We start from the raw sequence: 16,308 nt of genomic DNA, 5'->3' as shown, positions 1-16,308 counted from the left end.
AAATCTTCATACTCACCGCTGTGAGAACCTCAAGTCTTACAAAGGAACAGGTCTGTTTGCAGTCGAAATATATTCCGTCGCATATTTGAAGTGTTCAGAACGTGTGTCCGTACACATGCTGAAAACCCAGGGGGACGTGGTTGTTCGTTTTATAGTATTGTTAAGAATCTGCTTATAGATAGAGAAAATGAAGTCTTGCACAGAAATGTTCATTTGCGGTTGGAAAGTTGTGTCGTTCTTTGCCGAATGCTAGAGTATGGAAATTTAAATCCTGACAAGTGAAGCATTATTGTTACACGGCGTTTTTTGCAAAGCTTAGAACTGAGCCTAAGTATTAGGTTCGCGTTCTTTTTCTTCTCTTAGACCGAATTATATTACAAATGCACGGCTGTGTGTGTTCTCTTGGCTGTATTGATATACATGTTTAAGACTTGACTTTCATCATAACGGATTTCTTAAAATTTTATTTAATACATGTTACAGATATGACTAAAGAAAACTTTAAAATTTATCTCACAGACATCGTGACACACAAAATATATAAGAATCAGACTTTCTCTTCAGCACACATATTCTGTTTACGGTAATTTCACTCGGGAATACACAACGAACACTTACCCGTCATTCATATATTTTCCATAACTTCTATTAACTTATGATTCTCTGGTATAGCCCTGACATTAGTCATCACAAACATTTGAGGTAATCACGCTGTCTTAGAAATCGAACTTCCTACTAGTCATGAGGCACAGGGCAAAGTACTCTTAACTAGTAAAGAATTACTCTTCATTATTCATTATAATCGCAAGAAAAATAACAAAATCTTCTCACTGCTTTAGATGATACTCTTCTCGGTTGTGACGCCGTGAGGACTTGCAGACGAAGACAACTGTCCTCCGGGTTCTTGCTCTGTATATTCTGGTAGACGTTTACCGACTTAGAAAAGGTGCTAGAGGAATGCGTGCATCTGAAACGACGATTAACTTCTACCAGACTACAAGGCGCAACAATCCAGAAGGTAGCCATCTTCAGACTCACCGCCGTCACAACCTGAAATCCTACAAATGTTTTGTAGTTTCGGAAAACCAAAATCGAAGTTTGTTCGTCCCTCATATTGGTATTTCCGACTGTAAAAAAAATGAGAATTGTGATTTTAGGGCAGTTTCCAACGACACGACATCTAGGTAACAGTTTATCCAAATTCTTTCAGGGGTTCTTGCGTTATATCATTCTGACAGACATACATGACCAGTCTTATACGAGGTGCGATCGGAAAGTTTCCTGAATGCGCGTATAAAAACCCGTACACTTATCTCAGGTATTAAATTCATCCATCACCCTCGAAGTAGTAGTTCCCCTGGGAGTGAACACAACGATCCCAGCGCCGCTGCCAAGCCTGGAAGCATCCCTAGAAATCTTTCTTTGTCAGCCTGTCAAGCACCATCTGCGATTCTGCCTGAATCTCTTCTATCGTCTCAAATCTCCTTCCCTTTAGCTGAATTTTCATCTTTGGGAAGAGGAAGAAGTCACACGGAGCTTAGAAAGGAAGTTGGGGTCGGTTCTTGCAAGATCTTTGAGCTCCTGACAAACGAGAAGTCGATTCTGCTTCTGGTCCTCAGACAGGATGCGTCGCATGTGGAGTTCTTCCTTTAGAATCAGCTGACAGGTCCCATAGCCTATCCCAACAATGTCGCACAAGTCGTTGATGGTACGACGTCGATCTTCGTGAATGGCCTGCCGAATCTTCGTAACATTTTCGGGCGTTGTGCTCGAAGATGGTCGTCCAGAACGCTCGTCATCATCGACAGAGGTTCGGCCATTTTTAAAACGTGAATGCCACACAAAAGTTTGTGCACGACCCATTGCGGACTCCCCAAATGCTTGCTTTAGCATTTCATAGGTTTCCGTAGCCGTTTTGGCGAGTCTTTGGCAAAATTTGATGCACACGCCATTCCGAAATCGCAGGAGGGTCGGTGTAATGCACTACCAAAACGCCCGTAACTAAGAAACAAATGCTAATTGGATGATGCCGGCTGGCACACTGATTCACTATGAATGTAGGCCGCACCCCCTAGCGGCAGAAGCTCGTACTACATCCGGTTCGCCCTCTATTGACACAGTCTTGAAACTTTCCGATCGCACCTCGTATGAGTTCATTCCATACAGTGTGCAAGGAAGACGCAATAACTTATCAGAACAGAGAGAAAAATGCGACTGCTTGTTATTTAAACTTCCAAGAATTTCGTTTTTTCCAATAATAACAGCGAATTTAATCATTTTTCTTGTTATTTGTTTTTTCGTTTGTTCTTGATTTCTGTTGCGCGTAGTTCTAACGTAATTACGGATTTCAACCGACGTCTCTAGCTGAACAGAATAGTCCGAAGTCTACCGTAATGAATACTGAGGTCCCTAGTACTTGGACCAACATCAACAAAGACATTCTCGGGTGAGTAGGTTCCTAATTTGATGTCGGGCGGAAAAGATGCAGAATAATGACGATTTCCTTCGGGAGCGCAGAGTTTTAATAATGATAAGGCAAGGAATGAAAGAGATAAAGAAAAAATGCCGACTTAAGTCCAGAGTGAGTGCAATTTATATTCCTATTCGTCTCACGTCTTGATTATGTCGAATTTGCAAGTCTAAAAACTGGAAATATTTCACATCTTTTATGGATGACTGGTCTATGGACGCACGAGTGAAGCTTACCAGGACAGGGCTATCCAAAGTCGTGGTAAAGTCCAAGCCATTCTCGTCCTTGGATCTTCGAGGCTGAAATTCAATGCGTAACTTCGGTTTTATGGGGTTGAGCAGAGTAAAAATTTAAAAAAATTAACCAAAGTTTCGGCAAACATCGTCGTTGTCATTTTTAGGGTAAATGGTTTGGCGCTTTAAGAAGCTTTCAAGTACTCAACCACTATATATTTGATGTGATAAGCGGAAGACATATTAAAGCACAGTTATAAAGTGAACTGAAGTTGTAAAAAAGACTGATAATTATAAAACTTACGAAATATTTATACATCTAAATAATATTTTTACGTATAAGCACAGAGTTCGAGTTCACTCAAGTCAGATGCATGAATCAAAATATTATTTCACGGGAGCATAAAACTGACCCAGAAGCAGATGGCAGAATTCATTTTCGAACTTCACTAAATCAAGGGCTAGGTGGCAGCACCTCCTGAATCATCTGCTATCATTTATCAAAAAAAGTACCTGACCACCATTACCCCGTCCTCCCCTATTATTCTCTATTCTGCTGTACGGTTTATTGACTTATGTATTATGCATTCTAATTTTCATTAACACGTATTACCAAAGACGATTAATTTTCTCAAAATAGTATCATCTCTGGGTAAAAGAACGCCTTTGAATCATTTGTGTACTCTTGTAGAGTACGAATTTCAATCCTTGTTAAGATTCCCCTTTGATGATGAGACATGTTCCACTTTAACTGCGACACGCTGCCATCTCCCGTCATTTCCGTGAAGCATGAAACTCGCCAAGACAAATGTGCTTCGTGCTTGTTGAAGAACTGCTTGAATATGTAATTCCTTCAGCGAAATTTTTATTCTGCTGGGTTAATGTTTTTATTGTAGTTCCGAATCTCCTTCTATTCTTCCCACCGTAAAGTCGTTCATGTAATATAAATATCGTTTTATCGCTCTACTTTGGCAGTTCCCCTAGACCATATTTTTCAAAATTAAAGTAAACATCTAAAACAGTAGGTACAGAAGTTGACTTATGACTCGAATTAATAATTCCGACCAGCAAATAAAGTAGAATCCTTCTTTAAATAAGAAAGCAAGATCACAATTTTAATGGGATTCCTTATATAGAAAGCAGTAACTAAATATATAAGACCAACTTCACACGTCTGAAGAAAAAGTTACATGAATTTTTTCGTAGAAACAAAGAAAAAAGTTCCTCATCTGAGCGGGACACGGGGCGTGAAGATTTTGCTGTCAACACAACCAAAACAAAGAAAACATCAAAGTAATGTCGTCTACGTGAATTATGTTGAAGCCATCATCAAACTCGCTGTTCGACACGGAAACAAATATTATCCGCTTAAACGCCACGCAAGAGAGATCTCGCATAAAATCATTGACCCTTCTAAGTTTTAATGATATAGATGGAATGAATGTGTCTCGGCATGTTTAAACAGTTAAAGCGATTTGTCATTATTCACAAATATAAATGTGACCTAAATTTACTTAAACATGAATACATATTGGTACAAGGAGCACTAAAGCTGATGGGGCCAATCTCTGTTGTGAAGCACGTTAATGTTACCAAAACAACATACGCGATACTTTATCCTTATTTGTACACCAAAGTATTTGATAAATATGCTGCTTCCATCTTCAGGGTTGAAGTGAAAAGTGTTGGAATGTTCATGCACTTTCCTGTTCCTCGCTCGAGATAACCCAGACTTGGCTTCTCACTGTGCACATTTCCTGTGTTCCCAGACTCGATCCTCCTTGCAAATCTTCAAGATGAATTTTGGAAAAAAATTGGTGTGGAGAGATGAGAGAGATACTTAAGACATGAAGACTTCTGTCTTCTGGGTTGTTGCGCTGTGTAGTCTGGTAGATGTTTACCAACGTTTATGAGGTCATACTGCCTCCGTTATTAGACCGTGATGATGGAGGCAGTATGACCTCTGAAACGTTGGTCAACATCTACCATACTACACAGCGCAACAACCCAGAAGACAGAAATCTTCATACTAAGAATCGCCCTGATGACGGAGGCAGTATGACCTCTGAAACGTTGGTTAACATCGACTAGACTACACAGCGCAACAACCCAGAAGACAGACATCTTCATACTCACGGCTGTGAAAACCTCAAATCTTACACACTTAAGACACCTTAATCGGAAAGTCTTAAGAAAAGAGATTACTTACGAAGCCCAGGCATATATGAAATTATATTATTAAAGCATATCATAAAATTATAAACTATAATTGTGACATGATTTTGTTCAGAACTGTCTACAGTGAACTTTTCAACAATATTTCGGCTCCATGAAGACCTATAATTTCTCTACCAACTTCGCCATTATAAACGTATCAATTAGGATTTCTGTACTTCATACTCAGATGCCCATTTTGTATCGGTTCTACTTGACGAGAAGACAGATCACGAGGATGCAGCAGTAGTGACACGGCGGATGTTTGGAGAAACCAAGATTTCGGTGATGGACATACCTCAGTGTCAGTTTCCCACCAGAAGTCTTACATACCCACACGTTTTGCTGAAAAGTTTGGGCTAATCCAAGGAGCATATGAACCTTACTGAAGAACGCATTAGAGGGGAATGTACATCCGTACGTTTGCTGAAACGGCGTGTGCTTTGCCGATGAACGAACAGGATCATGTTTTGAGATGATAATGTTGCGTCATATTGTGTTGAATATATACTTGCTCAATTTTATCAGTCTAATCACAATAAAATATTATTATTAAATGTTAAAATATTAAAATATTATTACAATTAACATTTTTAATATTTAATATTTTAATATTTAATATTAGAGAATCATTTTAATATATTTTAAATATTTAAATGTTAATTGTAATAATATTTTAATATTTTAACATTTAATAATAATATTTTATTGTGATTAGACTGATAAAATTGAGCAAGTATAGGATCATGGTTGTCTACAATTATTTACAATGAACGAGACAATTCACATAGTTTACATCAGAGTAGAAAAAAGACTTTCAAAATATTAAAATAAAGTGGTAAAATATATCATTAAACAAAGCAGTGATCGTCTTTTCTTTAAAATGATATATTGTCTGAAAAATGCAGTGCTGAATACAGACTTAATTTGCTTTCTTGTATATTTCTCAGCAAAGTTCTCTATTTATAATTCCGATTATTTCTTTTGTATGTTTCATTTTATTTCCTCGTCTGTTGCTTTTTCCCTTTTCTTTATATTTTGCTGGAGGAGAGAAAGAAGAAGATTTACGAGTTCCAAGGAGGTGAAGACAGAAGCGAATCATCTCCATTCGTTTGCCACGGACAATTAACTCCAACTTGGGTCGTTAGAGAGCGCCAGTGTTCCTTGTTTTCAACATGCCTCCCTTTAACAACTCCACCATTTCTGCTACAAGGTTTTCTAATTCTCACCGACCCAGTTTACAAGGACACAGACACAGTGCAGAAAAATTTGATAATTAAGAAAAGAGTCTTTATTTTGAAAATTAGTCATAGGAGTGTCCAAAGAGTGGGCGTGTATAACTACGCCTTTCAAACAAATAGTGCTTCGATGGAAAAAGGTAAACAAAAATTGTTTCTTCCCAAATTATTCTCTTTCGTTATTTAAAAATTTAGATACGGCCGTGCCGACAAATTATGAACACGCAAACTATCCTGTTAGATAGCTCAGGAAAAATTACAATTTTCTATTTTGACGGTTTGGGACAGGGGTATCCAAATGCTTGGCGCGTTAGAAAAATTGTGAATGCAATCTTCTGCGCCATTTATATTTTTATTTAAAACAACTGAATGTTAGTAAACAGTGTATAGAGGGAAAGAATATAGTAGGCAAACTTTGAATTTCCCGTTAAACTTTAACTCAAAATTTAACCGTCCGTCCATTTCATCCTGTTTGTCTAGAAAGACGCTTTGTAAACAATTTTTATGTTTCGAAAATTGGGCGGAGTTTTACAAAACGACGCGTTTTTCCGAAAAGGCGTGAAAATACAAAAGTAATATTGGGGCGACAAATTTAATCATATATTGATTTTGCATATTCAGAAAATAGGCTAATTGGTGTTAGAACAACGAATATGAAGAATTTGATTTGAAGCAACTTGACATTTCATCCCAGAAAATACACACAAATGTACACTATTTCCCGTTTAATTTTAACTGAAATTGCTTGTAATATAGGTCTATTATATCACGATATTCTTTTAATATATTGAATTATAATGAGTGAAATTCGATGGGCTCATTTCTGTCAAGTTGTAAAGCGAATGCAACAACGTAATTAAACGACAGTCAGCCTGGGAAATGTCTCACGCCTCTTAGTACTTAGTGGATTTTGCAGGAATTTGGTATGAGTGCGGGATTAAACTGACTAATTCCATCTCGCTCCGTGACAGTCGACGAGACACAACACGAAGCTCAAATACAATTATATTGCATTTATTTAATGCAGCTCAGCCAGGGACATTATAATATCGCATTATCGCATTAATGTCCAGTGTTAAAAAAGGGAAAGATATTTGGAATTAAAGTGGTGAGGTGTTGACATGGACATCTGGAAGAATTAATATGAGGTGGGTGGAGATATTTTCATAAGAAACGCCACTACAAATATGAGACGAGCATAACAGATACGTTTATGAGGGCGGTGATGGTTCTAACGCTTGCGTAGTTGAGCCTTCCGGGCAAAAATACTTCTTTCTCTCGTAATATGGATATACGAGGCGCGTCCCAAAAGTAAGTTTCCCTGGGGCCGTTTACAGAAACAAAACACAATTTCATGGAAATATTTATTGCAACAGATACAGCAAGTGTCCAGCTATTTTTCAACATATTCGCCACCGGAATTGAGACATTTGTCATACCGTGGGACCAACTTTTGAATACCTGTGTCGTAGAAGTCTGCCGCCTGGGATTGGAACCACTGTGTGACAACCATCTCCGCCTCTCTGTCATTCTCAAAACGCTGACGCTGACCGGACAGGAATTTCTTGAGGTGTAGGAAAAGATGGAAATCACTGGGAGCGAGGTCCGGGCTGTAGGGTGAATGATTAAACACCTCCCAGCTGAACTCCTGCAGGAGACTTGCTGTCCGTCGAGCCGTGTGCGGCCTAGCGTTATCGTGCAGGAAGACAATACCGGCACTAAGCATCGTTGCAGCTGTTGAAGATGGAGGTTCTTATTCCAGCTCCCGCCGATTGTGAAGTGCGGTCAGTGATAAAGTTTTTGAATGCACAGAGCATAGCGCCGATCGAAATTCAACGTCAGCTGTGCCGGGTCTATGGGCCTAACGTTATGAGCAAGCAGATGGTGCGTCGCTGGTGCAGACAATTTTTAGCGACGGGCCATTTAGAACAAGCGGCGCGGGATGGTCCCACGGTATGACAAATGTCTCAATTCTGGTGTTTAATATGTTGAAAAATAGCTAGACACTTGCTGTATCTGTTGCAATAAATATATCCATGAAATTGTGTTTTGTTTCTGTAAACGGCCCCAGGGAAACTTACTTTTGGGACGCGCCTCGTATATCGTGTTTTCTACGCCACGTTTCCCCGACACACCTCTCACCAGCAGACATGCCACGCACTCCACTCGGTGGACGAGACCTTCGTCTGACTCTGGACGAAGTGACAGCTTTGACGTCAAATGACGTATAGTCAGTATGCAGGGGTGGGGAGGAGGGTTATTCCTTGAAAGCAGATCGATTTCCACATTATTTATACGTTGAAGTTCATGCTCAGTGACTCGGATATCTGTGGGCTATGAGAACATGACATGACGCCCTGCGGAGAGGCTTCATACGCGCCTGATTAACAAGTGAAATTATATAATCTCGTCATAACGTCCACTTTCCAAGTCCACGTCTAACTTGATTTTCACCAGAAGTGCTCTTACTAACGGTTCGTTCCAAAGCAGAGAGAGAAGTTACCTCCGTCAGACCATGTTTTCAGTAGACTCCGTTCAGTTCGTATCTTCATACACTAAATATCTTAAGCTTCCAAAGGGACATAGACGTATTATGTTTGGGAGTAGGGTGCTAAGGGGGATGTCTAATCTCAAGGGAAAGAAAGCAAAAGAATGGTGAATTTCCAAAATACGTACTTTTCACCAGAAATAATTAAAGGCGATGGAAGTTTGAGAATGTGATATGGGCGGGGTTATAAGCACGCATGGAGAAATGGGTAACACAAAAATATTTTGTCAAAAGACTTGAAGTAAAGAGATCACGTAAAGACCTAGACATAGATGAGGATAATATTAAAGTGGGCATAAAGTGAATATTTTGTGACAGGATAGACTGGAATAACCTGCCTCAGGATAGAGTCCAGTGGCAGATTCTTCTGAGGATATCAATCTGTATTTGGGGTCTATAAAATACAGGAAATATCATAAGCAGCTGATGGACTTTAAGTTCCTGATGTGCCCTGCTGCATGGAGGAAATTGTACCTCCTTATGAAACACTCAGATGGCAATTATCGTAATGTAAAAAGGCGCTTAAAATTAACCAAAAGTAAAATTATTTCTGAAATTAGTATAGGGGGTGCTATTCGAAGCTTGGACTCAAGTTAGTTCTATGGACTGAACACTGCTAAACGACACAGGAGGATTTAAGGAACATATATGGGCTTTAAAATTTGATTTCAAAACTCACCAAAGATGGCGTCTTCTACTTGCGTCTCACGTTTAATACGTAGTCGTTCTGTCTGTCTGCACCTTCATTCTGAAAAAAAAGGAGAGTGAAGATAGTTATTGACAGCCCAGTTTTAAAGTAGTTTGTTTGCTGTTTATTTATACTGATATTTAACATATTTTTTATTTTATTTAGTGTTCTGTCTGACGACAGGTCCATATGAACAGGATCCTTCCATCCTTTTCTCGGACTGGGACCTGTTCATATACGTTCTTGGCAGATGATCCAGAAGTGGTTTGCCATTGCCTTCTTCTGTGTGCGAATGGAGTAATTGTTGGGATGCCACGGAGAAACCGGGGAAGCCCCCGGAGGAAAACTCCGTGTTGCCTAGACCACGGCCTTGCCCAACACAAGTTATATATTCGGGCACCGCCGGGAATCGAACCCGAGACCCCAGGATTACAAGGCCAGCGTTCTAACCGCTAGACCACCGTGGATTTAACATATGAGACACATTATTTACATTATACACGCAGGCCAGAATTAATTCAAACAGCGTTTTGTAAATATGTATCCATGTTTTATTTAGGCCCAGTGCCATCTACATGTCTCACCCACTTCAACTATCAATAAATCATTTGTAATTGTGTGTTTCATACAATTGTCACTGTAAACAGCGACTATTTCCTTAAATAGCATTAACCAGCTGATTTTTGTAATGGTGAATTTCTGTGTTTTCTTTGAGGTACGAACTGGATGTTATTTAGACGAACTCCGGCTTCATGAGTTAAATACAACTATTACAGGCAGTAAAAAGGAACGGAGGCGGTGAATCGAAACACTTATTCCTGACTCTCAAATGATGAATAGCATTTCTGTCCACAAACGTCTATGGGGGGCTAAGAGGGGGAGACGCATTCTGAATTATTTATAAGGCAGACGAATAAAAATAAACAATGTTGTCTTTTTTGTTTTATACAACTGGATATAATATACGTGCTTGGTTTAAAAAGGCGTGAAACGACGATCCGGTGGCGAATTTATTCTACGTATCTCCCCTGTGAGTTGAAAAAGGACGAGGCGTTCGGATTGTCGCAGCAGTGGCAGAACTAGTAACTACAGACGCGAAATTTTTCGCCGAAAAAGCGAGAGCCCATTTGCAGTGAGGGCTTGAATATTTATGAAACTGAGTAAGCAAAATACTTCTAATTGTAGTCGTAGAATAATTACAACAAAAGTGGACAGTAACATTAACATTCTCTTATACAATTAAATAAAAACATTATATGAGTGAAATCGATAAGACATTTTTCTACAATTCACTGACGTACAGTAAATTCAATTGAATAATAATAATAATATTATTATTATTTGAACATAAAACATAGCTCTTATTCAGCCTCTCCCATTTTTACAAAATCAAGTGCTCATATGTTCAAAAGATTCGAAAGTGGTTAGTTAATTTGAAATTATGTTAAATTACCCCTCTTTCTAAGTTCCGAACTATGAAGCTTTGTAATCAGAGTGCAAAGCTGAAAATATATCAGGTTTCACCGTTAGAATGACCTGAATGACCCAGTATAGACCCCGGTTACATTTCACACGAGACCCCGTAAATATGGGCAGAGGGGAGGTCGGGCTCCACCGCTTCTGAGAACACCCTGGCCACGAGAAATAAATGTGGGTCCATGCAGAAAATTGACGCACGGACAATGAAGCCGCAGGCTGTTATATTATTCAGGTGCCCCAAATTCTGTATAAACACGAAATATCAATTTTAATCGTTCAGGGCAGGCGTGTCGAACGCGAGGCACTCTTTGAAGTTTTGTGTGTCCCCGAATCAGTTTTCGGATCACAAACTACGTGCGAACCAAAATGCCCCAATTGTAATAAATTATACTTTTCAAAGTCATGTCAAATGCTAGACATATTCTATATTTGAAAAAAAATGAAGTGGAAATGTGCTTCACTAATATTCACAATTGTATGACTAACTAACTAGATGGCTTACGGAACCCGAAGGTTCATCACCGAATTAACCAAAGCCCTCCACCGGACCCTGTCCTGGGCCAACAAAATCCAGTCTCCTTCAACTCCTATCTCCCATAGATCCCGCCTGAGATTATCCTCCCATCTAAGTCTAGGTCTCCCCAGCGGTCTCTTCCCTTCAGGTTTCACAACCAGTACCCGGTGCACACCTCTTGTCCCATCCATGCGCGCTACATGTCCCGCCCAACTCACTCTTCTCGACTTAATCACCCTCACAATACTGGGGGAGGAGTACAGATTTTTTAAGCTCGTCATTGTACAGTTTTCTCCACGCCCCATCGTCTTCCCTCTTAGGCCCAAATATCCTCCTCAACACCCGATTCTCAAACACCTGCAATCTGTGTTCCTCCCTCACAATTGTATGTGCTTGTGGAAAAATAGAATAACGAAAAATGCTTATAAAGCTTAAGACTTGAATTACTGAAGGTAGGCGAATTTTATTTTTCATCCTGCTTAAAGGGTGGCGTTACAGTCGCCTCTTTTCTCAACCGATCGTCACAGCCGATGATCTCTGATCTAAGCCTAACCAACGATGATCACTGACAGAGAATGTGATAAAAGGATTCTTCCTCCAGTACTTGGAACTTTCTGAGGGCCCAGATTTGTAGGCTCTACCCCAGTAAACAGTGGCAAAGTAACAACTTTTTCGCCAGGGTGCACATGTACCAATTTATAACAACACAAATATTATATCTAAACAACCATAAGAGCTTTTTCCTTATATTACAGCCTCATAACCAGTCTTACTTTGGCACTGTTCAAGTAAAATCATTGGATATTCCAAGTCCTTTGCTGTCTATAACAAAAATACGATAAAAAATAGTTTTTATTTGTATGTCTGAATCTAAGAATCTGTTTCGTCGGACAAGGAATGTATTTGATATCAGAGTGTGGAAACTTTCAAAAATATATCCACTTGATAGAGCAAGAAAGAGTTGGATAGAACTGGCTGAATATCGCTTCTAGTGGAGGGCTTTCATATTAAGGTTCCTCATTTTTCAGACTCCTTTTACTATAAAATATGTAATTTTATATGTTATATCAGATGTTTTTACAATTAGTAAAATATTTAGGAATTTTCAGAAAGGTGGAAAGATAACGTGTTTCAGCTGAACATTTTCGTGTGTGCATCACATCATAATCTTCCTTATTCATGCCACACACAACGCAATATTTTCTCTAACACTCCATAGACACCTTACTCAAAAAATAATTTTATATCAATATTTTCCTCAGTCTCGTATTCACGCAACATAAACGGTTTAATAATGCATAAAGCGATTAAAGTGACCGCCGTTGCGTTGCATAGCAACGGTTTAATTCCTGTAGCGACCAACTGGGTGTTTAACAACTGTAAACAACAAAATTTATAAACGGTAGTTCATTGACTGTGAACAAGCGTGCTCATTTTAAGTACAGTTTACTTTAGGAATCACCTTGGCGAATGACGGTAGCTGTCGACGTGTAAGAACGTAAACACAGTGCGGCAGTAAACTTGGTGTGTGCTGTACTCGACGTGTTTACTATGAACGGTGTACTTTCTGTTTTGAATTGTGATTAAGAGTTTCGTTCCATTAGCGATCATGACACAGACTGATATCAAATGTAACAGTACGCCTACACATAATAACTTCATATTTGTTCCATTGCGGGGAGCCTGCAATAATCATACGTGCGTCAGTGCAAAGAGTCATAATTTCGAGTCAAATATAAACCCTGCCAGGATTCGATGTACTGCGAACGTAACTAACTCCGTGGGGCAGAGCAGTTTTTTAGAAACCAATCAAATTCCTCGTGTTTTATAGAAAACGAACATTAATTACCGTATTCACAACAGACCGCCTATCTCGAGCCATAAGAATCCAATCAAAATTCTCCAAACCTATTTTCTTAAGATCAACTTTAATATTGTCCTCCAATCTACAACTGTGTTTTTAAAGTTGTCTCTTCCTTTCAGGCAAAAAAAGTTTATACGCCATGCCCCGTCACCTCACTGTCCTTATTGAGACAGTTCTAATCATATCTGGTTCAGTGTGCAAACCTGCATTATGAAGACCAAGCTAATAGAAGACCAGACAAAGTCTTTACCAGACTATTTGCATCGTCAACTATTAATGGGAAATTCAACAAAACCTTTCAGTACTTCCCTGCTGTCAGAGGGCACTCCTTTCTTGTTCTATGACAGGAAATTTGGTCTTATTAAAAAAGTTCTACACAAAATAAATAGGGTGTATACACCCAAAGAGCATCGCTTGATAGCAGAAAAGGGAAGTTTTCAGCAGCCATGAGCAACTTCTGCACGGGTTATAAAGGCCGGTGACCAAACGTTTATAAGAACACCATGTCAGTACAGTCCTATTATACGAGGTGCGATCGGAAAGTTTCAAGACTGTGTCAATAGAGAGCGAACCGGATGTAGTACGAGCTTCTGCCGCTAGGTGGTGCGGCCTACATTCATAATGAATCAGTTTGCCAGCCGGCATCATCGAATTAGCATTTGTTTCTTAGTTACGGGCGTTTTGGTAGTGCATTACACCGACCCTCCTGCGATTTCGGAATGGCGTGTGCATCAAATTTTGCCAGAGACTCGCCAAAACGGCTACGGAAACCTATGAAATGCTAAAGCAAGCATTTGGGGAGTCCGCAATGGGTCGTGCACAAACTTTTGTGTGGCATTCACGTTTTAAAAATGGCCGAACCTCTGTCGATGATGACGAGCGTTCTGGACGACCATCTTCGAGCACAACGCCCGAAAATGTTACGAAGATTCTGCAGGCCATTCACGAAGATCGACGTCGTAACATCAACGACTTGTGCGACATTGTTGGGATAGGCTATGGGACCTGTCAGCTGATTCTAAAGGAAGAACTCCACGTGCGACGCATCCTGTCTGAGGACCAGAAGTAGAATCGACTTCTCGTTTGTCAGGAGCTCAAAGATCTTGCAAGAACCGACCCCAACTTCCTTTCTAAGCTCCGTGTGACTTCTTCCTCTTCCCAAAGATGAAAATTCAGCTAAAGGGAAGGAGATTTGAGACGATAGAAGAGATTCAGGCAGAATCGCAGGTGGTGCTTGACAGGCTGACAAAGAAAGATTTCCAGGGATGCTTCCAGGCTTGGCAGCGGCGCTGGGATCGTTGTGTTCACTCCCAGGGGAACTACTTCGAGGGTGATGGATGAATTTAATACCTGAGATAATTGTACGGGTTTTTATAGGCGCAGTCTAGAAACTTTCCGATCGCACCTCGTATATCGGCTTTTACCCAAAAGCCAAATTTAAATATTGAACTCCAGCCGCGAAGACCTAAGGACAAGAATTGGTGAAGACCATAACCGCCTACGTTTAATGAGTAAATGTTAAGTTTAATGTAACAGTCTCTATTTTACCGTAAGTATAAACAAACGTGAATGTAAACCCAAAAATACATTCAGTTCAGAGAGCTTCATCTTATTTATAAAATTATGTTGAAAATGTAAAAATAAAGTAAAACTCTATATTTTTTGTAGGGATTCGAAATTTAGCCTCTCGCCTTAGATGGATAGATAAGTAGACTCTCAAAGAAATGTGGATAGAAATTTATCTGAGAATCAAGTGTTGAGGAATACATTTGGTCCAAATAAATATAAGGCAAGAGGTGATAGAAATATTTCCAAATATTTTATTTGGTAAACCTGATTTGAAGAGATGGACCACTTCGGTAATCAGGGGGCAGACAACAGAATGAAGTTGTGGATTGGATTCAAGTCGATCAAGGCGGAGTTCGATTGTGGGCGCTTCTGAAAACGCTAATGATCTTTCTGTTTTCGTAAAACACGGAGAACGTTTGGCTAAACTCAGGATGTATCAGCTCTTAACGCTAACTATGTTTCTTATATGAAGCCGTGTTATCTTCTGCATCTGTCTAATGCCGAATTACACATTTTACAATGATTTTAAACGATTAATTGCGCGGAATGTGTAAGAAAGTGGTCTGTTACTATTTTTGAGGGACTGAGGACTGTGCGTGAGGCCACTACCCTGTTATGGGATTTGGTTTCATCGCTTCAAATTTTGGGACGAGGTCGCCGTCCCGCAACGCACACATCAGTGGCTGGCAGAGATTTAACAGCGGAGGGTCGTGTGGCGTAATGCATTATGTAGATATAGCACAAAACACGTCTGCATTTTTATGTTCACTTTCATTGGTCGGATTCTGGCTTTATCCATCCACATATATGGAAATTCTGTTTGCTCATATTCATATTCAAAACGTGGTTTATCCAATAATAATTCTCTTGAATTCAACAGATGGTCCACTTTGCATTTGAAAATAGAAATATGCAGTTCGCTTCTTATAGTCACTGGCTCTGAAATTGTTTCCTTGCTGAACCTTGGAGCAACTTCCTGGCAAAATAAAAATTGAAGGCGCAAATCAGGAAGAATTAAAATTGTTAACTTTGATGAGAAAAATAATCTGAGTCATTACATTCGATGTCTAGTTATTTCAGAATTAAATATTTTAGTACTTAGGTTAATTCGACTTAAAATCGTATAAATTAACGGAAATATAAAAGAAGTTTTGTTAAAGTCAACGGCGTCACTGGTTGAGTTCGGCTCTTAAATGACTCGCAACAAACTTTGTTGCGGTCTGACGTCTGTGGGTGACCATACCAGATTACCAAGCGTCACAGTTTCTTTCGTACCTCTGTGTCCAATCATGCATAATTCGTAAGGAAATCTTATATACCTTCAAGGATTCCCGGGCACTGTTCGTCAAATTGACTATGATGAATGAGGCCTAAAGGTTTCCCCATACTACTGCAATTTTTACGTTTAAAATCAGAAAATTCTTTAGTTCAAATGTAGTCATTGAAAAGTCAAATCTTATACGCACGTAATTTCATTTAACTTGAGAAGCT

General features: G+C 39.5%; 1 long non-coding RNA gene across 1 annotated transcript in view; it reads right to left on the bottom strand.

The window, feature by feature from the left end:
• Nucleotides 1-389: 389 nt before the first annotated feature.
• LOC110833860 (uncharacterized) overlaps nt 390-16,308 on the bottom strand; it is a 122,968-nt gene continuing 107,049 nt past the window's right edge. The window contains exons 2-3 of the long non-coding RNA XR_002544368.2: nt 9,383-9,451; nt 390-1,127 (exon numbers count right to left, since the gene is read on the bottom strand). This is a non-coding gene — a long non-coding RNA (uncharacterized LOC110833860). The remainder of the gene's footprint in view (nt 1,128-9,382; nt 9,452-16,308) is intronic.

Source organism: Zootermopsis nevadensis, unplaced genomic scaffold, assembly GCF_977971745.1.
Source record: "Zootermopsis nevadensis isolate Lab colony 2312 unplaced genomic scaffold, Znev_1.0 Znev_ptg000002l, whole genome shotgun sequence".
Lineage (NCBI taxonomy): Eukaryota > Metazoa > Arthropoda > Insecta > Blattodea > Termopsidae > Zootermopsis > Zootermopsis nevadensis.
This window is presented reverse-complemented; position numbering and strand designations above follow the sequence as displayed.